The sequence below is a fragment of the Triticum urartu genome, chromosome 4 (genome assembly GCF_003073215.2).
Source record: "Triticum urartu cultivar G1812 chromosome 4, Tu2.1, whole genome shotgun sequence".
In the NCBI taxonomy this organism is placed as follows: Eukaryota; Viridiplantae; Streptophyta; class Magnoliopsida; order Poales; family Poaceae; genus Triticum; species Triticum urartu.
In genome coordinates, this window is record NC_053025.1 from 420,159,641 (window position 1) to 420,184,546 (window position 24,906).

The following is a 24,906-nucleotide window of genomic DNA, read 5'->3' on the forward strand; positions in this document are numbered from 1 at the left end:
TTGAACAATTAACAAAATTGAGCATAGTTATGAGAATATCTAGGCATGATCATGTATATAGGCATCACGTCCGTGACAAGTAGATCGAAGCGATTCTGCATCTACTACTATTACTCCACTCATCGACCGCTATCCAGCATGCATCTAGAGTATTAAGTTAAAAATAGAGTAACGCTTTAAGCAAGATGACATGATGTAGAGAGATAAATTCATGCAATATGAAATAAACCCCATCTTGTTATGCTCGATGGCAACGATACAATACGTGCCTTGCTGCCCCTTCTGTCACTGGGTAAGGACACCGCAAGATCGAACCCAAAGCTAAGCACTTCTCCCATGGCAAGAACAACCAATCTAGTTGGCCAAACCAAACGGATAATTCGAAGAGACTTGCAAAGATAACCAATCATACATAAAAGAATTCAGAGAAGATTCAAATATTATTCATAGATAGACTTGATCATAAACCCTCAATTCATCGGTCTCAACAAACACGCCGCAAAAAGAAGATTACATCAAATAGATCTCCACAAGAGAGGGGGAGAACTTTGTATTGAGATTCAAAGAGAGAGAAGAAGCCATCTAGCTACTAACTATGGACCCGAAGGTCTAAGGTAAACTACTCACACTTCATCGGAGGGGCTAGGATGATTTAGAAGCCCTCGGTGATGACGGCCCTCTTCCGGCGGAGCTCCAGAATAGGCCCCAAGATGGGATCTCGTGGATACAGAATGTTGCGGCGGTGGAATTAGGTTTTTGGCTCCTGTTCTGATCGTTTGGAGGTACGTGTGTATATATAGGAGGAAGAAGTACGCCGGAGGAGCAACGAGGGGCCCACGAGGTAGGGGGCGCGCCCTAGGGGGGGCGTCCCCCCCCTTGTGACCGCCTCTTTTGTTCCTTGGAGCAGGGTCCAAGTCTCCTGGATCACGTTCGGTGAGAAAATCACGTTCCCGAAGATTTTATTCCGTTTGGACTCCGTTTGATATTCCGTTTATCTAAAACACTGAAATAGGCAAAAACAGCAATTCTGGGCTGGGCCTCCGGTTAATAGGTTAGTCCCAAAAATAATATAAAAGTGGAAAATAAAGCCCAATATAGTCCATAACAGTAGATAATATAGCATGGAGCAATCAAAAATTATAGATACGTTGGAGACGTATCAGGCATCCCCAAGCTTAATTCCTGCTCGTCCTCAAGTAGGTAAATGATAAAAAGAGAATTTTTGATGCGGAGTGCTACTTGGCATAATTTCAATGCAAATCTTCTTAATTGTGGTATGAATATTCAGATTAGAAAGATTCAAGACAAAAGTTTATATTGACATAAAAAATAATAATACTTCAAGCATACTAATAAAGCAATTATGTCTTCTCAAAATAACATGGCCAAAGAAAGTTATCCCTACAAAATCATATAGTCTGGCTATGCTCCATCTTCACCAAACAAAGTATTCAAATCATGCACAACCCCGATGACAAGTCAAGCAATTGTTTCATACTCTAACTTTTTCAAAACTTTTTCAATCTTCACGCAATACATGAGCGTGAGCCATGGATATAGCACTATAGGTGGAATAGAATGGTGGTTGTGGAAAAGACAAAAAGGAGGGGAAGATGGTCTCACATCAACTAGGCGTATCAACGGGCTATGGAGATGCCCATCAATAGATATCAATGTGAGTGAGTAGGGATTGCCATGCAACGGATGCACTAGAGCTATAAATGTATGAAAGCTCAACAAAAGAAACTAGTGGGTGTGCATCCAACTTGCTTGCTCACGAAGACCTAGGGAAATTTGAGGAAGCCCATTATTGGAATATACAAGCCAAGTTCTATAATGTAAAATTCCCACTAGTATATGAAAGTGACAACATATGAGACTCTATATGAAGAACATGGTGCTACTTTGAAGCACAATATATGAGACTCGCTATATCACGGTGCTACTTTGAAGCACAAGTGTGGAAAAAGGATAGTAGCATTGCCCCTTTTTATTTATTTTCTTTTTTTGGGCCTTCTCTCTTTTTTTTGGCCTTGCTCTTTTTTTATTGGGACAATGCTCTATTGAATGATGATCATCACACTTTTATTTATTTACAACTCAATGATTACAACTCGATTCTAAAACAAAGCATGACTCTATATGGATGCCTCCGGCGGTGTACCGGGATATGCAATGAATCAAGAGTGACAAGTATGAAGAAATTATGAACAGTGGCTTTGCCACAAATACTATGTCAACTACATGATCATGCTAAGCAATATGGAAATGATGAATGTGTCATGATGAACTAGATGGTGGAAAGTTGCATGGCAATATATCTCGGAATGGCTATGGAAATGCCATAATAGGTAGGTATGGTGGCTGTTTTGAGGAAGGTATATGGTAGGTGTATGATACCAGCGAAAGGTGCGCGGTATTAGAGAGGCTAGCAAAGGTGGAAGGGTGAGAGTGCGTATAATACATGGACTCAACATTAGTCATAAAGAACTCATATACTTATTGCAAAAATCTAGAAGTTATCAAAGCAAAGTATTACGCGCATGCTCCTAGGGGGATAGATTGGTAGGAAAAGACCACCGCTCGTCCCCGACCGCCACTCATAAGGAAGACAATAAATAAATAAATCATGCTCCGACTTCGTTACATAACGGTTCACCATACAGGCATGCTACGGGAATCACAAACCTTAACACAAGTATTCTTTAAATTCATAACTACTCAACTAGCATGACTTTAATATTATCACCTCCATATCTCAAAACAATTATCATGCTTCAATCTTTTCTTAGTATTCAACACACTCAAAAGAAAGTTTCACAAATCTTGAATACCAAGCATATTATTATTAAGCAAATTACCATGCTATTAAGAGACTCTCAAAATAATTTAAGTGAAGCATGAGAGATCAATAGTTTCTTTAAAACAAATCCACCACCGTGCTCTAAAAGATCTAAGTGAAGCACATAGAGCAAAATTATAACACTCAAAAGATATAAGTGAAGCACATAGAGCAAAATTGTGTAGCTCAAAAGATATAATTGAAGCACATAGAGCAAAACTACTTAGCTCAAAAGATATAAGTGAAGCACATAGAGTATTCTATCAAATTTTAATTCATGTATGGCTCTCTCAAAAGGTGTGTACAACAAGGATGATTGTGGCATACTAAGACACAAAGACACAAATAATACAATACGCTCCAAGCAAAACACATATCATGTTGGTGAATAAAAATATAGCTCCAAGTAAATTACCGATGGAAGTGGACGAAAGAGGGGATGCCTTCCGGGGCATCCCCAAGCTTTGACATTTTGGTGTCCTTGGATTATTTGGGGGTGCCACGGGCATCCCCAAGATTAGGCTCTTGCCACTCCTTGTTCCATGATCCATCAAAAGAATTCACCCAAAACTTGAAAACTTCATAACACAAAACTCAAAATAGAAAACTCGTGAGCTCCGTTAGCAAAAGAAAACAAAAGACCACTTCAAAGTACTGTAATGAACTCATTCTTTATTTATATTTGTGTTAAACCTACTGTATTCCAACTTCTCTATGGATTATAAACTATTTTACTATCCATAGATTCATCAAAATAAGCAAACAACACACGAAATACAGAATCTGTCAAAAACAGAACAGTCTGTAGTAATCTGTAGCTAGCGCAAGATATGGAACCCCAAAAATTCTAAAATAAATTGCTGGACGTGAGGAATTTATCTATTAATCATCTTAAAAACGAATTAACTAAATATCACTCTTCAAATAAAAATGACAGCAGTTCTCGTGAGCGCTAAAGTTTCTGTTTTTTACAGCAAGTTCAACAAGACTTTCCCCAAGTCTTCCCAACGGTTCTACTTGGCACAAACACTAATTAAACACAAAAAAACGCAACCAAAACAGAGGCTAAATAATTTATTTATTACTAAACAGGAGCAGAAGGCAAGGAATAAAAATAAAATTGGGTTGCCTCCCAACAAGCGCTATCGTTTAACGCCCCTAGCTAGGCATAAAAGCGAGGATAGATCTAAGTATTGCCATCTTTGGTAGGCAATCCATAAGTGGCTCTCATGATAGTTTCATATGGTAATTTTATTTTCTTTCTTGGAAAGTGTTCCATGCCCTTTTTTAATGGAAATTGAAATCTAATATTCCCTTCCTTCATATCAATAATCGCACCAACCGTTCTAAGGAAAGGTCTACCAAGAATAATAGGGCAAGAAGGATTGCAATCTATATCAAGAACAATGAAATCTACGGGCACATAATTCCCATTTGCAACAATAAGAACATCACTAATCCTTCCCATAGGTTTCTTAATAGTGGAATCTGCAAGATGCAAGTTTAGAGAGCAATCATCAAAATTACGGAAATCTAGTAAATCGCACGAAGTCTTGGGAATAGTAGAAACACTAGCACCCAAATCACACAAAGTAGACAAAGGCATATCATTAGGATCAGAAGAAACACTCTTAGTAGCAAATAATTTCATAAGTTCATCCATCTTTCCACTCAACACATTAATTTCTTCTATCGCATGCACTTTTTTTATTAGAAGATCTTTCAGTATGCCATTGAGAATAATTAACCATAATATTATCTAGGAGTTTAGTAGCATCTCCTAAAGTGATTTCCATAAAAGCGCCTCCCACGGCCGAATCTAAAAGGTTTCTAGAAGCAAAATTCAATCCGGCATAAAATTTTTGTATAATCATCCACAAATTCAAACCATGAGTAGGGCAATTACGTATCATTAATTTCATTCTCTCCCAAGCTTGTGCAACATGTTCATGATCAAGTTGTTTAAAGTTCATAATATTGTTTCTAAGAGAGATGATCTTAGACGGAGGAAAATACTTAGAGATAAAAGCATCTTTGCACTTGTTCCATGAATCAATACTATTCTTAGGCAAAGACGAAAACCAAGCTTTAGCACGATATCTAAGCGAAAAAGGAAATAGCTTCAATTTAACGACATCATTATTGACATCTTTTTTATTTTGCATATCACATAAATCAACGAAGCTATTCAGATGAGTAGCGGCATCTTCACTAGGAAGGCCGGCGAATTGATCTTTCATAACAAGATTCAACAAAACAGTATTAATTTCACAAGATTCAGCATCGGTAAGAGGAGCAATCGGAGTGCTAAGGAAATCATTATTATTGGTATTGGTGAAGTCACACAATTTAGTAGTATCTTGAGCCATCGCGACAAACAAGCAATCTAACACACGAGCAAACAAAAAGCAAGCGGGCAAAAAGAGGCAAATAGAGAGGGAGGATAGGGAGAGAGAGGGTGAATAAAATGGCAAGGTGAATTGGGGGGAGAGGAAAACGAGAGGCAAATGGCAAATAATGTAATGCGAGAGATAGGGATTGTGATGGGTACTTGGTATGTTGACTTTTTTGTAGACTCCCCAGCAACGGCGCCAGAAATCCTTCTTGCTACGTCTTGAGCTTTCTTTGGTTTTCCCCGAAGAGGAAGGGATGATGCAGCAGAGTAGCGTAAGTATTTCCCTCAGTTTTTGAGAACCAAGGTATCAATTCAGTAGGAGCCCACGCTCAAGTCCCTCGTACCTGCACAAAGCGATAGCTACTCGCAACCAACGCGATTAGGGGTTGTCAATCCCTTCACGGTCACTTACGAGAGTGAGATCTGATAGATATAATATTTTTGGTATAAAGATGCAAAGTAAAAAGTAAAAGCAAAGTAAAAAAGCAAAGCAAGATTAATGTGATGGAGATTGATATGATGAGAATAGACCCGGGGGCCATAGTTTTCACTAGTGGCTTCTCTCAAGAGCATAAGTATTCTACGGTGGGTGAACAAATTACTGTTGAGCAATTGACAGAATTGAGCATAGTTATGAGAATATCTAGGCATGATAATGTATATAGGCATCATGTCCGTGACAGGTAGATCGAAACGATTCTGCATCTACTACTATTACTCCACTCATCGACCGCTATCCAGCATGCATCTAGAGTATTAAGTTAAAAGCAGAGTAACACTTTAAGCAAGATGACGTGATGTAGAGAGATAAATTCATGCAATATGAAATAAACCCCATCTTGTTATCCTCGATGGCAACGATACAATACATGCCTTGCTGCCCCTTCTGTCACTGGGTAAGGACACCGCAAGATCGAACCCAAAGCTAAGCACTTCTCCCATGGCAAGAACTACCAATCTAGTTGGCCAAACCAAATGGATAATTCGAAGAGACTTGCAAAGATAACCAATCATACATAAAAGAATTAAGAGAAGATTCAAATATTATTAATAGATAGACTTGATCATAAACCCTCAATTCATCAGTCCCAACAAACACACCGCAAAAAGAAGATTACATCGAATAGATCTCCACAAGAGAGGGGGAGAACTTTGTATTGAGATTCAAAGAGAGAGAAGAAGCCATCTAGCTACTAACTATGGACCCGAAGGTCTGAGGTAAATTACTCACACTTCATCGGAGGGGCTAGGATGATGTAGAAGCCCTCCGTGATGACGGCCCTCTTCCGGCGGAGCTCTGGAACAGGCCCCAAGATGGGATCTCATGGATACAGAAAGTTGCGGCGGTGGAATTAGGTTTTTGGCTCCTGTTTTGATCGTTTGGGGGTACGTCTGTATATATAGGAGGAAGAAGTACGCCGAAGGAGCAATGAGGGGCCCACGAGGCAGGGTGGCGCGCCCTAGGGGGGTCGCCCCCACCCTTGTAACCGCCTCTTTTGTTCCTTGGAGCAGGGTCCATGTCTCCTGGATCACGTTCGGTGAGAAAATTACGTTTCCGAAGATTTTATTCCGTTTGGACTCCGTTTGATATTCCGTTTATCTGAAACACTGAAATAGGCAAAAAACAGCAATTCTGGGCTGGGCTGGTTAATAGGTTAGTCCCAAAAATAATATAAAAGTGGAAAATAAAGCCCAATATAGTCCAAAACAGTAGATAATATAGCATGGAGCAATCAAAAATTATAGATACGTCGGAGACATATCAGCTGCTCCGAGAGAAACTGACACTTGTCATTTGAGAGCAACCCATCCTCCGAGAACTTTGAGCGAAAATCATCAAGTGAGGAAAAAAACCCAAACCCAAACACCTACAAACCCCAAGTGATTGAGCATCACTGAAGAGATTGATCCTGCGTGGATCCGACGCTTGTCACCTTTGAAGACTGTGCTTCTTCCAGACGGTTAGGCATCATGGTCTAGAGCATCCAAGAGGAATTGTGGATCTCCAAGTGACCAAGTTTGTGAAGGTTCGGAAGTCACCTGAAGACTTACCACGAGTGATTGGACGAGGTTTGTGTGACCTTAGTCCAAGGAGAATACGGTGAGGACTTGGTGTCCCGAGCTGCATGTTCAGGACTGGGTGTCCGGGACTGTGTGTCCTCGAGTTTAAATACTCAGCCACTCCAACCAGACGTACAACTGAGACAGCAGTTGGAACTGGTCTACCAAATCATTGTCTTCACCAAGCTTACTGGTTCTATTCCCTCAACTCTTTCATTTCCTCATAACTGTGTTGTGTGTTTGTTCATATCTGTGTTTGAAGACTTTGACTGAAGACTTTCTCAATTTCCTCAGTTCAATTTCTTCAGTCTGTTTGTCTTCATCCTGTGTTATCCTGTGCTTACGCTTCTTGTACTATGTGTCTGTCTTCATTTCATCATGATTACTATGCTTATATTTTGTTATGTTTACTTTTGAGTACTTATTCCGCTGCTAGTAGTTCTTCGCTAAGGAATTTCGTCACCAGCAAATTCCTCGGTGAAGAATTTCATAAAAATCTCCTATTCACCCCCCTCTAGTTGATATAACGCATTTTCAATTGGTATCAGAGCAAGGTACTCCCTTGTTCTGTGTGATTTTGGTTTAACCGCCTGGAGTTTTAGTTATGTCGACCGCAGGTATGATCAAGGTCTCTGCTGGGTGTCCTACCTTCGATGGGACGGACTACCCCTACTGGAAGAATAAGATGCGAATGCATCTTGAGGCAATTGATAACGATCTCTGGTATGTTGTGGAAAATGGTGTTCCCTCAGTCACACCTTCTCTGAATGCTACTGATGTGAAGAGATTCAAGCAAGTCGACTCTCAAGCGAAGAATATCATATGTGGCCATCTGAGCAAAGGACAGTATGGCAGAGTGAGTGCTTTGGAGACAGCGAAGCTTATCTGGGACTGGTTGTCCAAAGTGAATGAAGGAGTCTCAACACAGCATGACTCTCGAGTTGATGTTCTTCGCAATCTCTTCAACCGCTTCAAAAGACTCGACAATGAATATGTTCAACAAACCTTCGATCGCCTCACTGACTTCTCAAATGAGCTTCAAACACTTGGTGCCACTGACATCACCGACCATGAGGTGGTGAAGAAATTGCTGAGATCGCTTGATTCCTCATTTGACACTCTGGCATTGATGATACAAGAACGTGCTGATTACAAGTCACTTGATCCCGCTGATATTCTCGATAGGCTAAATACTCATGAGTTCCAACTTGCTGAAAAAAGAGATCTCTATGGTTCGAGCTATGGCAGATCATGTGCACTGAAGGCCAAGGCAGTATCTGACTCCGAAGATGAAGACTCTGGTAGCAGCCTTGTTGATCCTGAAGAACTAAGCCATGATCTAGCTCTGCTTGTGCAGAAGTTCCAAAAGTTCTCAAGACGTGGTCGCCTTGGAAGACCGTCAAGGAGCAATGATTCCTCATCCAGTGACTACAAGAGGAGGCTCTGTCACAAATGCAAGAAACCTGGACATTACATTCAAGATTGTCCTCAGTGGGAAAAGGAATCAAAGAAGAAGAAATATAAGGATTACAGTTCTGATGATGCGGAGAAAAAATAAGAAATCCACAAAATCTTCATCATCAAAATCCTCAAAGTCTTCATATCACAAGAAGAGCAGCTCCAAGAAGGCTAGGGCATTCATTGGCAAGGAAATGGACTCTGAGGCTGAATCTGAAGAAAATGAGGAAGATGAGTCATCTGAGGAGTCCGAATCCGGAGTGGCGAGCCTAGCTCTCGCTACTACATTCGTTAGCAAGTCTATCTTCAACACTGAAGAAAATGACCTCACCAACAAGGCTGATGAAGGCGATGATGACTATGCTCCCACCTATTGCTTCATGACAAAGGGTGCCAAGGTACTCAAATATACCTCCTCGGAATCAAGTGAGCATGAATCTGATGAAAACCTTAAGCCCAGCTATTCTAAACTTGCTAAGATTGCTGTAAAACAACAAAGGGATCTTGAAAAGGTTCAAAACATGCTAGAAAAAAGTGATGATATGTTGGGTGAAGAAATGGATCGCACTAAAGCCTTGACTGAAAATCTTCAGAGACTTCAGACTAGGTTTGACAATCTTCAAGGTCATCATAACACTCTCTTATCTGATCATGAGAAGCTTTCTTATGAATTTCTTCAAAGAAAGCAAGACCTTGAGAAGCTAAGAGTGAGTTATGAAGATCTTCAGAAGGAGCGCGATTCATTACTTGCTCAACAAATCAGCGCTTCTCAGGAAGAATTTGTTCCTCCTTGTTTGAAATGCATTGAACTTGAATCTGCTAATTCTTCACCTGGATGTTCAAATGCTGCTAATGTTTCAAATTCTTCACATGCCCTGCTATCACTAATTCCTCATCTGAGGACATTGTTAGTATCACTGACGATGCAGGGCTGAAGGAATTGTACATGACAGGCATGTACAAAAGCCTCAAAGGGCATCAGACTCTTTGTGATGTGCTTAAAAAGCAGATCCTCAACAGGAACCCTAGGAAAGAGGGTATTGCTTTTGAGAGGAAACTCAATGCTGATGGTACATATTGGAAGCCTGAGCGGTACCCCAAAACTACATGGGTTGCTGCAAAGGGACCTCCAGTTGATCCATCTAACTTATCTGGATTTGCATGTGAATCTCCTCGTTCTGATGATGAGTCATTTGACTCCAACTATAAACTGTTCAAAAATCAGAATGGTGAAGTATTTGCTAGATATGTTGGCACTAATTGCAGGAACGGTCCTCCTATGAAGAAAATCTGGGTTCTCAAAAGATGCCTTGAAAATCTTCAGGTGAATGTCATCATGACGCCACCTGTGAAGAATAGGAACCCCAGATCAAATTCTTCATATGGACCAAATCTTCATATGGATCCAAGTCCTCATACGGACCAAACTCTTCACATGGATCATATTACTCAAAAGGATCAAAGTCCTCATATGAACATCATCGTGCTAACCCGTCTGTTTCGCAGGGAAGCTCTAAGGATTATGGATATGTGCATTATTCTTCAAATCATTATGTCCATAAGTCCTCGAAGAATTTCTCTGCCTACTCTTATGCTTACTCTAACCCCTCTTATGTGAAACGAAATGGACTGGCTTCTATGCCATCCTTCTCGTATGGAGCTCGCAGAGTGATGACCTCTTTGCCACCCCTTCATATGTGGGTGATGAAGAAAAAGAACTAATCTCTTCTGCAGGGTCAGGTCTCTAGACGTACGTAATCGTCTGAAGAATTTGTTGGAGACCTGAGTATGCCTGATAGGACGCAGGCTAATCATGAAGAAATGAACTTTCATTTCTCACGTCCTCATACTGCTTTATCTGTTCTGTTGCTTGATGAAATTGATCTGATGAATGGATGTCATATTCTTCACTGATGAAGTATATGAGTTTGTAAGCTGCACTAATTCATCTGCAGGATGATCAACCCAAAGCCACTGAGTGGGTCCTCGATAGTGGATGTACAAATCACATGACTGGTGACAAGAATCTATTGATGTGTGCTCCATTATCTCCATAGCATCTGAAGCATATCATCTTTGCCGACAAAGGCAAAAGTCAGGTATTGGGTCTAGGTAAGGTTGCGATCACAAAGGATCGACACATGGACAAAGTCATGCTTGTTGAGTCCTTAGGATACAACCTTATGTCTGTCTCAATTCTTTGTGATCTTGATATGGTTGTTGTCTTTGGCAAGTATCGTTGTGTTGTGGTTATGGAAGCTGACAATTTCAAAGTCTTCGAAGGCTTTAGGAGAGGAGACCTGTATATTGTTGATTTCTCTACAGGACCACAACCAGCCGTGTGTCTACTTGCAAAAGCTTCAGAAGACTAGCTCTAGCATCGACGACTTGGTCATGCAGGCATGAGGAATTTGCACACGCTTGCGAAGAAGAAGCATGTCATCGACATCGAGAATGTCAAATTCCTCAAGGATCACCTATGTGGAGCCTGTGAAGCTGGGAAGATGACAAAGGCCAAGCATCCAGCGAAGACTATCATGACCACTACTCGCCCATTTGAATTGCTGCACATGGATCTCTTCGGTCCTAATCATTATTCTGCTGTTTCAAATGAAGCATCTCAATATGGCTTTGTTATTGTTGATGATTACTCTCGTTACACGTGGGTACACCTTGTTACTTACAAACATGAAGTGCAGGAAGTCTTCAAATGATTTTCCTCGAGGGCTTCAACCAACTTTGGTGTGAAGATCAAGCACATCAGAAGTGACAATGGCACTGAGTTCAAGAATTCTGGTCTCGCTGACTATCTTGATGAACTTGGTATTACTCATGAGTTATCTGCTCCTTATACTCCTCAGCAGAACGGCGTCGTGGAGCGCAAGAACATAACTCTTGCTGAAATGGCTCGCACAATGCTTGATGAATACAAAACGCCTCGTCGTTTCTGGACTGAGGCAATTGATACTGCGTGCCACATCATCAACATAGTATATCTTCACAAATTCTTCAAGAAGACTGCCTATGAACTCCTCACTGATAAGAAACCCAATGTAAGTTATTTCAAAGTCTTCGGTGCTAAATGTTGGATTAGAGATCCTCATCACAACTCAAAATTTGCACCGAAAGCACATGAAGGTTTTATGCTTGGTTACGGAAAGGACTCGCACACCTATAGAGTCTTCAACAACGTTCTTCACAAGGTTGTTGAAACTGTAGATGTGCGGTTCGATGAAACTAATGGCTCGCAAAGAGAGCACCTACCTACTGTGATAGATGAACCAGCACCTGAGGAAACTATCAAGTTCAAGGCTACTGAGGATGTCATTCCTACTGAAGAATCTGCTGAAGAATTCATTCCAGAACATGAAGAACGTCGAGCTAATGCACCTGAAGAAAACACTGAAGAAAATGGTGCTGAAGAGAATGCTGATCAAATTCCTCAACGACAACTAGCTCATCCTCGCATTGCAAAAGAAGTGCAAGTTGAAAAGATCATCAATGACATCAAAGCACCAGGTCCTCTCACACGCTCAAAAGCTTCACATTTATCTAATTTTTTTGGGCACCATGCCTTTGTCTCTATCACAGAGCCCTCTAAGGTAGATGAAGCATTTCTGGAGCCTGAGTGGATTCAGGCCATGCAAGAAGAATTACATCAGTTCGAGCTCAACAATGTCTGGGAACTGGTCAAACGTCCAGATCCTCGCAAGCACAATATCATTGGCACAAAGTGGATCTACCACAACAAGCAAGATGAAAATGGCCTTGTGGTGAGGAATAAGGTACGGCTCGTAGCTCAAGGCTACACACAGGTTGAAGGAATTGACTTCGATGAAACTTTTGCACCTGTTGCTAGACTTGAGGCTATTCGCATATTACTTGCTTATGCTAACCATCATGATATCACTTTATATCAAATGGATGTGAAAAGTGCATTCCTCAATGGTAAGCTTGAGGAAGAAGTATATGTTGCTCAACCCCCCAGGTTTTGAAGATCCAAAGAATCCTGACAAAGTCTTCAGACTCAACAAGGCCCTCTATGGCCTCAAGCAGGCCCCACGGGCGTGGTATGACACATTGAAGGAATTCTTCATGGAGAAAGGCTTCAAGCCCGGTTCACTCGACCCTACTCTTTTCACTAAATCTTATGATGGTGAATTGTTTGTGTGCCAAATATATGTTGATGATATTTTCTTTGGCTGTACTGACCAACGTTATAGTGATGAATTTGCCTATATGATGAGTGAAGAATATCAAATGTCTATGATGGGAGAGTTGAAATTCTTCTTAGGTCTTCAAATTCGTCAACAACGCAATGGCATATTCATATCTCAGGAGAAATACCTCAAGGATGTACTGAGGAAATTCGGCATGCAAGATTGCAAAGGCATCAAAATTCCCATGCCCACAAATGGCCATCTATGCACTGATGAAAATGGTATTGACTTCGATCATAAGGTATACCGCTCCATGATTGGTTCTTTATTATACTTATGTGCATCTAGGCCAGATATAATGCTTAGTGCTTGCATGTGTACCCGATTTCAAGCTACACCGAAGGAATCACACCATAAGGCTGTGAAGCATATTCTTCGATATCTAGCTCACACACCAACACTTGGATTATGGTACCCCAAGGGATCAGCTTTTGATCTCGTTGGATACTCTGACTCTGACTATGCTGGTGATCGTGTGGACCGCAAGTCAACATCTGGTACATGTCATTTCCTCGGACGATTTTTGGTCTGTTGGTCCTCGAAGAAATAGAACTGCGTATCACTATCGACTGCTGAAGCTGAGTACATTGTCGCTGGTTCTTGCTGTGCTCAATTGCTATGGATGAAGCAAACTCTCAAGGACTACGACGTCAACATGAAGAATGTGCCTCTCTTCTGTGACAATGAGAGTGCCATCAAGATTGCTCACAACCCAGTTCAGCACTCGAAGACTAAGCACATTCAGATTCGTCATCATTTTCTTCGTGATCATGTGTTGAAGGGCGACATTTCTATTGAGCATGTGAAGACTGAAAAACAGCTAGCTGATATCTTCACAAAGCCCTTGGATGAGAAGAGATTTAGCAAGTTGCGGTGTGAGCTAAATATCCTAGAATCTTCGAATGTTCTTTGAAAAGGACACTCATCTTAACACTTATGCAAAATTGATGACTTAGATGTGCAACACATGAAGAAACATTTTTCTTCAATCAATGAAGAATAACACTCTTAGTGTGAAGAAATTAACGAAGAATTTGATTCTCAGAACCCTACGATAATTGTACGCGGTGTCTGAAATCATCATTCTTATATGGTGGGTCACGCCACCACCAAAAGTTGAAACTCCTCAATTGTTCATATTGTTCAACTTTGCATTGTCTTCACTGTTTCCGTCATTTTTCTTCATTGGCTATATATGTATATGAGTTTATGTCCTCTACAGTATTCAATTATTGCTAATTCTTCAAGTTGGTTTTTCTGCTAAGTGAATGTGATCGGACCCTTCCCCCTCTATGCTAAACTCAACCCAATTTGTTCACAAATTCTTCATGTGCGTTCTATTTGAAACTCGTTCAAAATCTTCACTGTGTCCTTGTCAACTAAAGAAATTGCGAACGGAACTTTAAAACCTATCTTATCTAAATTTTCGGCTTTGCCGCTCAAATCGTTCCGCATCCCACGATACACTTATCCATTCACCCACGATTGTACACGATCTCCACCTCTCAGTACGTGGGTGACACATGTCAAGCGAATGAGAAGGGTCAGGGGCACGTTCGTCCAATTTCTTTGGGCGAACAGTTTTTCACCGTGGCTATAAATACCCCTCTTCCCCTTCCTCACTTCTTTTACTCCGCTCGACCTCTCTCCAGCTCGAGCTTCTCAAACCCTAACGCCGCCGCTACTTCATCATCACTGGTGAGGAAGAGCTTCACTGCCTCGACCTCGTCGCCGCCGTACTCACGCCGGCCGCGGAAATCTTCACTCCCCGCGGCCGTAGCCGTCTTCCTCCGCTGAGTTAGGGCATGGAAGATCTACATAGACGAACTTCACCTCTCCACCTCACTGTTCGTCGTGTTCTTCATCCAAGGTAATTAAAAGTTACTTTTACTGCCCTCATTGATTCGAATGATTATCTATAAAATCTTCAAAGGTGTTTTCCTTCATATCTTCACACACTAAAACACCTCACATATCATCTATTCTTGATTCGTTTATCTAAGCTATGTTTTTCTTCAAGATTCCTCAAATGTGTGGATTTTTGATCTACACATCTCTGGAACCTAAGACAAAGAACACTTAGTGAAATTCTTCAAGACTCATCTGGTCAAATTCCTCAAACTTGTTCTTTATAAAACCTTTTGAGAACGCATATGACCTCTCCAAATTCCTCGCAACTATACTCTGTTCACAGGTACTCATGTCAGCTGCTGAATCACTAGGTTCTCATCAACTTAACTCATTTGCAGTGTTCCTCGAAGAAAAGTTGCATACGTCTTCAGAGAATTCAATTGTTCAAATTCCTCAACTGAAGAAAATGGCTCACGGTAAAAAGCCACAGAAAGGAGGAAAGAGGGCTGAGGTCAATACTGCTTTTGAGATCCCTGATGACATATATAAGGAATATTGCACCCCTGATGAGGCCACTCATGGCAAGGAAACCAAGAATGAGCGCAAGGTGCGCATACAGAGGATAGAAAGGAGATGGGCAAGAAAGTGGAGGGAGTACAGGTATGTTACTCCCAAGTACATGAAGAAATTTACACTCAATCCTCCATGCCCAAGACCTCCATTGGCACTTGGCCAAATAGCTGATCCCACCAGCCTCAAGCACAGTGAGGACTATCCTGATGAATGGGCCAAGCGCCAAGCCAAGTTGGCTAAGCAAGCCAGAGAAGCAGTGAGGAAATTCAATGAAGACTCTGCTGCTGCTGCTGCCTCTACTGAGGCCTCTGCTGTCAAGCCGAAGAAGGCTATGTCAAAGAAGCCTACGCGCAAGCCAAGTGCTTCACCAACAGTGCCCTCAAGGCTAAGTTCCTCAGCAATGCCCTCACGGCCAGAATCCTCAAAGCCCTCACGGCAAATTCCTCATGCTGCTCCTGTTCCTCAAAAGTCCTCAGCTCCTCCGCCAAAGTCTTCGGCCGCTCCGACAAAGTCCTCTGCACCTATGCATCTTGCCACGTGTCAAAGGACCACAGACGTCTCTATTGCCCCAGGAGCTTCAGCTAGTTCCTCAGCTGCACCAAATTCCTCAATGGGACCCTCTCTACTGAAGACAAAGGCCACTGCTGGACGAGGTCCTCGCCCTAGTCCTCAGAAGAAGCAGGTCGCCTTCCAAGTGTCGTCTGAAGAAGACGAAGCTAATGATGATGAACTTGCTGAAATCATCAGAGATAGGCAACTCAGGGCCGCTAGAGCCAAGGGAACAGATCTGACACTGCTTTTGGATCCCAAGTTGATCCTCGAATACATTGATGTTTGGCACAAGAACCCCAACACTCCCATGCCTGATTTCAAGCTGACTCCTGGCCAAAGTCACATGCTGACCCACTTCATTCAAGAAGAAAAGTGGAAATTTGAGAAGGCCAGGCAGATCAAGAAAGCGCAATACAAGAAGGAGAAATTTCTGAAGAACAACATTGTCACTATGACAACTGATGAACTTGTAAAAATCCAATCTGAAATCAAAACCCTCAGCGATGCCTTCAAAGCCTACTATGCTGATTGGCAAGGAGTCAAAGTCAAATTTGTAAAGATAACTGAACAGTTCACTTCCAATGTTGCTGCCCCAATGCAACATGAAATTCCTCAGGCTGAAGCATCTGCTCGGCCGACTGAAGAACATGCCAGCACCGCTGATGAAAATCAGGCTGCTGAAGAAAATGCGAGTTCCAGGGCTGATGACTACATTCCAGCCGCTAAAGAAATTCCCAGGGCATCCACTGGTGGTGCGCCTGAAGAAACTGTAGAAATCAGGGCAACTGCATCAGTTGTGCCTGAAGAAAATCAACCAAATTCCTCTGCTCCTCCTGTGCCAAAACCAACTCCGATACTTCCATCTGCATCAGATGTGAAGAAAACCAAGGCTACAGAGCGTGCAGCAGTGAAGAAAAGGAAAGCATCAGCTACTTCTGATTCTTCAGCTCCGAAGAAGATGAAGCCTTTGAACAGTTCACTTGCTAATCTCATTGATGTTGTTCCAATCTCAACCATGCCATCAAAGGACCTTGTTCCTTTTGGTGAAGAATATGATATCCCTAGCGAATCTGATGAAGAAAATCATTCTGCTGCTTTGTCAGAGCAGATTGATGGAGAAATTGAAGTGGATGCGATCCCTTCAACACCTGTTATCTCCTCGCCTATGCCTCAGTTCACAGCTGAAGAGGCTGACATTGAAAAATTGGAAGATGAAGATGTGGACGTTGGTTGCTCCACACCAATAATAAGTGATGAATTCTGGAAAAGTTAGCATCCAAACTCTCCAATGTTCACACCGTTGCAGCAAATACCTCAGTCACCCGCACAAACTATTCAAATGGGCTTTGAATAAACTCACCCCACTTCATCTGTGCGTGAAGAAATTCCAGCCACTAGTGCTGAAGAAACTGCTGCTGCTGAACATATGAAGACACAGACTGCCACTGAAGAGGAACCAGAAAATCCTCAGCCTGAAGAACCTGAGATTGCGATTCCTGAGGTCGTGATGCAACTCATTGACATTGCTCTGCCCAAGCCAAAGGATCCATTCTCACGCAAGCAAAAGTTCAAGGCTGATGATTTCTTCGGCGAGCATGTATTCTTCGAAGACTACAACCCTTATAACTCTGCCCGCATTAGGAAGAGGCGTTTATGGACTGCTAGTCAAGCCAATTTCTATTCCTCAGTGTTGTTCAACAAAGAGAAAATCTTCTACCATGAGCACATTCCTCACGTGGATATGGAATCTCTGCCGTGTTTCGTGCCAGTCCTCAGTGTTCTTCATGACGCAGGACTGTTAAACTTTTGCTCTGACATCTGTGATTGGAATGAAGAACTGATTCTTCAATTTTATGCAACGCTGCACATCACAGGAGATTCTGAAGATGTGAATTCATGGGTGCTGGACTGGATGTCTGAAAACACTCACTACACAGCACCAGCGTCTGAATTGCTTCGTGCCTTACCACTCAGTCCTCCCCTTGAAGAAGCTCGTTGCATCTAAAGTGAACCTGAGCTTACAAATCACTACATGCAGGTTCTAATGAAACCTTTGAAGCCAGGTCAGGCCCCACGAACCAAATTCCTCGTGAAGGAATTACTCTATGTGCCCAGAATTGTCTATCGTATTCTTACGAGGACAATGAGTCCTATCGAAGGCCATGACTCATCTGATGAGGAAATTGTTGGCATCATGAAGAATCTGGTATTCAACATCGTTCATGGCATTCTTGTCAATTATCATGATTTCTTCATGGGGACTCTGGCAAATGTTGCACTGTCTCTATTTGAGCCAAAGCCTTATGCACCTTGGATTATGCGATTCCTCAGGACAAGGTCTTCACTCAACTACAAAGCCGATTTTCAGAATCACCTCAGCTACTTGCCCCCAATTGAAGTCCTCAAGCAGACCTATTCCTCAGTTGATGAAAAGGGCAAGGCACCAACTGTTATAGATGAAGGCATTCATCCATTGGATGGTCAGTTTCACAAAGCTGCCTCTTATTCCACAAATGATGACTCTACCACACATGACTCTGCCAATGCACCCAAGTCTACTCCTCAAGCCACTGCTCCTTGTGTGATGACTGATCGTGAGCTTCTGCTTAGTCTTCACTAGAAGGTGGATCGAAATCATAAATGGGTTAAGCGTCAGTTTGGTTCATTTCTTCACAACATGACTGCTACACACAATGTAGTAAGAAAAACCATTACTACCTCCATGAACTCTTTGGTCGCACCTGGGCAATACTGTCACATCTGTATGGTGAAGAAGATATGAAGAAAATGGGTCTCAAGGAAGATTTTGACTGGTCTGCACCTCCACCGAAGAAATTCAAGAAGGTCAAGGTTCCTTCCTTGGTGGCCAGCTCATATTCTTCATCGCGCGACACTGATGAGAATGAAGACTTGGATGACACTGTGGCAGGCCCTACTACGACAAACGACCCCAACAACACTGGCGCTCCTTCATCAACTTGATATTCTTCAGGGGCGTTAGTCCTCATATTCGATCCTCTTGGTCATTTGATGACAAAGGGGGAGAATTTTGAGTTAGTCTTCAAGCGGGTCTTTCTATATGGGCGTTTTTTTCTCAAGTTACAACTCTCATTCTTCTGAGACTTTATTGGATCTAGTTGTAAACTTAAACCCGATGGTTCTCTGATACTTTTGATATGTTTTTCTGCATGCTTATTCCTCATATATGCTAATGCACGCATGCTGAATTACATCAGTCACCATATTTCATCATGCATTTCAAATTCTTCACTGTTATATGTCAAATGCGTGTATGAATTACAAGATATAGGGGGAGATCTCCATGATTCAACTCTTCAAGTGTGCATTGCTTCAAAAGCAAATTCCTCACTATGCACATCTTCAGGGGGAGTTCTTCTATATCTTGCAATCAAATTCCTCAATATCAGTATTTACACTTCATATGTTTATCCCCATTGAAAACTTAACCTATATTGTCATCAATCACCAAAAAGGGGGAGATTGTAAGTGCATCTAGTGCCCCTTAGTGATTTTGGTGTATTGAAGACTTATAGGTTAAGGGACTAATGCGTTTGTGAGTGTACACAGGTCTATAAGTCTATGAGGAGTTTGATATTTACAGAGAAAGTCAACCCCTAAAAATGAAGTTCTTCGACTGAAGACTTTGGATTTCTGAAGACTTTCTGAAGACTTTGAAAGTGAAGAAATTGGTGTGACCGTGAAGACTTGGTATTCATTCGAGGAACATGAAGCGTGAAGACTTTTGTTTTCGTAGTTTCATTTTCTCTTTATTGAGTCATAGGAAACACCGTACTGTTAAAGGGGGTCGAGGAAATACTAAGGAAAAATTTCCATATGATGCTCAACTCAAAATCCTACACCTACCAATCCCTTCGAGTGAAGCCATTGGAAATCTCATACAGTCCAGTCATATTCTTCAGTGACAGAGATGAAGTTCTTCTGGTCTCTGAGGAATTTGTTAGGAATTCGCTAGTGCGGATTGCCTACACAGTGAGGAACATGATAGCCCTGAGGATTTTGCTACTCAAAATTCCGACCGTTGCTGTGCTATGCGCCAGCTGTCCCAAAATATCTATCCACCTAACGGTCATATCATTGAAGGGCATTTATATCTTATCATGTCGGGCTGCTCCCTAGGCTATAAATAGTCGCCCCCTACAACCACTAGCTGGTTGGCTGCTCCGAGAGAAACTGACACTTGTCATTTGAGAGCAACCCATCCTTCGAGGACTTTGAGCGAAAATCATCAAGTGAAGAAAAAACCCAAACCCAAACACCTACAAACCCCAAGTGATTGAGCATCACTAAAGAGATTGATCCTGCGTGGATCCGACGCTTGTTACCTTTGAATACTGTGCTTCTTCCAAACGGTTAGGCGTCATGGTCTAGAGCATCCAAGAGGAATTGTGGATCGCCGAGTGACCAAGTTTGTGAAGGTTCGGAAGTCACCTGAAGACTTACCATGAGTGATTGGACGAGGTCTGTGTGACCTTAGTTCAAGGAGAATACGGTGAGGACTTGGTGTCCTAAGCTGCGTGTTCAGGACTGGGTGTCCGGGACTGTGTGTCCTCGAGTTTAAATACTCAGCCGCTCCAACCAGACGTACAACTGAGACAGCAGTTGGAACTGGTCTACCAAATCATTGTCTTCACCAAGCTTACTGGTTCTATTCCCTCAACTCTTTCATTTCCTCATAACTGTGTTGTGTGTTTGTTCATATCTGTGTTTGAAGACTTTGACTGAAGACTTCCTCAATTTCCTCAAATCAATTTCTTCAGTCTATTTGTCTTCATCCTGTGTTATCCTGTGCTTACGCTTCCTGTACTCTGTGCCTGTCTTCATTTCATCATGATGACTATGCTTGTATTCTGTTATGTTTACTTTTGAGTACTTATTCCGTTGCTAGTAGTTCTTCGCTAAGGAATTTCGTCACCAGGAAATTCCTTAGTGAAGAATTTCATAAAAATCGCCTATTCACCCCCCTCTAGTCGATATAACGCACTTTCAGTTCGTTGGGATCTGATGAACTATGGGTTTATGATTAGATTATTCATGAATATTAATTGAGTCTTCTCTGAACTTTATTATGCGTGATTGTTAAAGCTTTATATTTCTATCCGATCAATTGGTTTGGTTTTGCCAACTAGGTTGATTTATCTTGCAATGGGAGAGGTGCTTTGTGATGGGTTCAATCATGCGGTGTTCTATATATGTTGGTGATAGAAAAGGACAAGACGCGTATTTGTATTATTGCCATTAAGGATAAAATGATGGGGTTTATTCATATTGATTGGGTTTATTTTTTCTACATCATGTCATCTTGCTTAAGGCGTTACTCTGTTTTATACTTAATACTCTAGCTGCATGTTGGATAGCGGTCGATGAGTGGAGTAATAGTAGTAGATGCAGGCAAGAGTTGGTCTACTTGTCTCGGACGTGATGCTTATATACATGATCATTTCCTTCATCATAACTATGTGCTTTTCTATCAATTGCCCAACAGAAATTTGTTCACTCACCGTATGTTATGTGCTCGAGAGAGAAGCTTCTAGTTTAAAACTATGGTCATGGGGTCTACTTTTATCATATGTAAAAACACAAAAATACCTTTCTGCAATTTTATTTACTTTATTTTGTTTTGCAATTTATCTTATTACCTACCACTACGAGATTTAATATTTGCAAATAACCGCTGAGGGGATTGACAACCCCCTTGTTTGCGTTGGGTGCAAGTATTTGCTTTTGTTTGTGCAGGTGCTGCTAACGAGGTTCTGTGTGGTACTCCTACTGGATTGATAACCTTGGTTCTTAATTGAGGGAAATACTTATCTCTACTATACTGCTTTATCCTCTTCTCTTCGAGGAAATCCCAACAAAGCTCACAAGTAGCACCGCACCACCGTCACCACCCATGCTATTGGGAAACGTTGCATGGAAAACAAAAAAAAATCTACGCACACGCAAGATCTATCCATGGAGATGCATAGCAATGAGAGGGGAGAGTGTGTCTACGTACCCTCGTAGACCATAAATGCAAGCGTTTAACAACGCGGTTGATGTAGTCGAAGTTCTTCGCGCTCCAACCGATCAAGTACCGAACGTACGACACCTCCGTGTTCAGCACACATTCAGCTCGGTGACGTCCTCCACCTTCTTGATCCAACAAGACGGTGAGGTAGTAGATGAGTTACGGCAGCACGATGGTGTGGTGACGGTGATGGTGAAGCTATCTCCTGCAGGGCTTCGCCTAAGCACTACAAAAATATGACCAGGGGTGTAAACGATGGAGGGGGGCTAATAATCACTCTCATCGTTAATAGTATGGATAGCACCAATAGTATAGCAATTATCATCATCACAATGAGTAGTAGGAGCAACATCATTTGGGAGGGATACCTTTCTACCTTTGCTTCTCTGTCTTTTCTTTTTCTTCTTCACATCATGTGTGGGTTCAACCCTCTTTTTGGAGCTCCTTATTAATGAGATTGGTTGAATAGAAGGCTCCTCCTCGTTACCTGATTCATCATAAGAAATAATAGGAGGATATTGGGAAGTCCCTTCTCTTTCATTAGTATTCTCTTCATCTTCTATTTGTTTTCTTTTCTTTATGTAATTGGCAATATAAGGATTTTCAATACAATTCACCGCACAATACATATAAATTTCCTCTAGATCAAAACCAAGAAGTTTATCATGGGCAAATACTGGAAGATAGTTAGTTATACGTTTCATTTATTAATAACCCATAAGCAAACTAAGTTCATTATGATGTGCAAGGGAAATCAAGTCATCACAATTTTTGGAAACGATTAGATCATGAAACAATTTGCATCGGATGGTTAAATGACCACGTTCATTGCAAAGTTCACAAGTACGGCTAAGAAAATTTAAATTTTTAGCACAAACATCTAGCCTTTCTTGCAACCATTTAGTTTCTAAGTACTTATGCCTCTTGCAAAATCTATCTACCCTAATTGGTGTGTACTTGCAAACTCTATGCACTCCACAAAAATCGACATGCTTATAAGAGACATTCTCATCATGACTAGTGCAATCATCATTAGTACTATGGATATTCAAAGAGTTCATACTAATAACATTTCAATCATGCTCATGATTCAAAGATTTAGTGCCAAACATTTTAATGCATTCTTCTTCTAACACTTTGGCACAATTTTCCTTTCCATCATACTCACGAAAGATATTAAAAAGATGAAGCGTATGAGGCAAACTCAATTCCATATTTTTTTAATTTTCTTTTATAAACTAAACTAGTGCTAAAACAAGAAACAAAAAGATTCGATTGCAAGATCTAAAGATATACCTTCAAGTGCTAACCTCCCCGACAACGGCATCAGAAAAGAGCTTGATGTCTACCACACAACCTTCTTCTTTTAGACGTTGTTGGGCCTCCAAGTGCAGAGGTTTGTAGGACAGTAGCAAATTTCCCTCAAGTGGATGACCTAAGGTTTATCAATCCATGGGAGGCCTAGGATGAAGATGGTCTCTCTCAAGCAACCCTGCAACCAAATAACAAAGAGTCTCTTGTGTCCCCAACACACCCAATACAATGGTAAATTGTATAGGTGCACTAGTTCGGCGAAGAGATGGTGATACAAGTGCAATATGGAAGGTAGATATAGGTTTTGTAATCTGAAATTATAAAAACAGCAAGGTAACTAATGATAAAAGTGAGCACAAACTGCATTGCAATGTGTTGAAACAAGGCCTAGGGTTCATACTTTCACTAGTGCAAGTTCCCTCAACAATAATAACATAATTGGATCATATAACTATCCCTCAACATGCAACAAAGAGTCACTCCAAAGTCACTAATAGCGGAGAAAAAACGAAGATATTATTGTAGGGTATGAAACCACCTCAAAGTTATCCTTTCTGATCGATTTATTCAAGAGTATTCAAGAGTCCATAGTAAAATAACATGAAGCTATTCTTTCCGTTCAATCTATCATAGAGTTCGTACTAGAATAACACCTTAAGACACAAATCAACCAAAACCCTAATGTCACCTAGATACTCCAATGTCACCTCAAGTATCAGTGGGTATGATTATACGATATCACACAATCTCAAATTTATCTATTCAAACCAACACAAAGTACTTCAAAGAGTGCCCCAAAGTTCCTACCGGAGAGTCAAAGACGAAAACGTGTGCCAACTCCTATGCATAGGTTCATGGGAGGAACCCGCTAGTTGATCACCAAAACATACATCAAGTGGATCAATAGAATACCCCATTGTCACCACGGGTATCCCACGCAATACATACATCAAGTGTTCTCAAATACTTAAAGACTCAATCCGATAAGATAACTTCAAAGGGAAAACTCAATCCATTACAAGAGAGTATAGGGGGAGAAACATCATAAGGTCCAACTATAATATCAAAGCTCACGATATATCAAGATTGTATCACCTCAAGAACACGAGAGAGAGAGAGAGAGATCAAACACATAGCTACTGGTACATACCCTCAGCCCCGAGGGAGAACTACTCCATCCTCATCACGTAGAGTGCCGGGATGATGAAGACGGCCACCGGTGATGGGTTCCCCCTCCGGTGGGGTGCCGGAACGGGTCTAGATTGGTTTTCGGTGGCTACGGAGGCTTCTGGCGGCGGAACTCCTGATCTATTGTGCTCCCCGATGGTTTTAGGGTATATTGGTACATATAGGAGGAAGAAATACGTCAGGGAAGCCATGAGGGGCCCACAAGGGTGGAGGGCACGCCTAGGGGGTGGGTGCTCCCCCTGCCTCGTGCCTTCCTTGTTGCTTCCCTTACGTACACCCAAGTCTTCTGAATTGCTTCCGTTCCAAAAAATAACTCTCCCGAAGGTTTCATTCCGTTTGGACTTCGTTTGATATTCCTTTTCTGCGAAACACTGAAACAAGGAAAAAACAGAAACTGGCACTG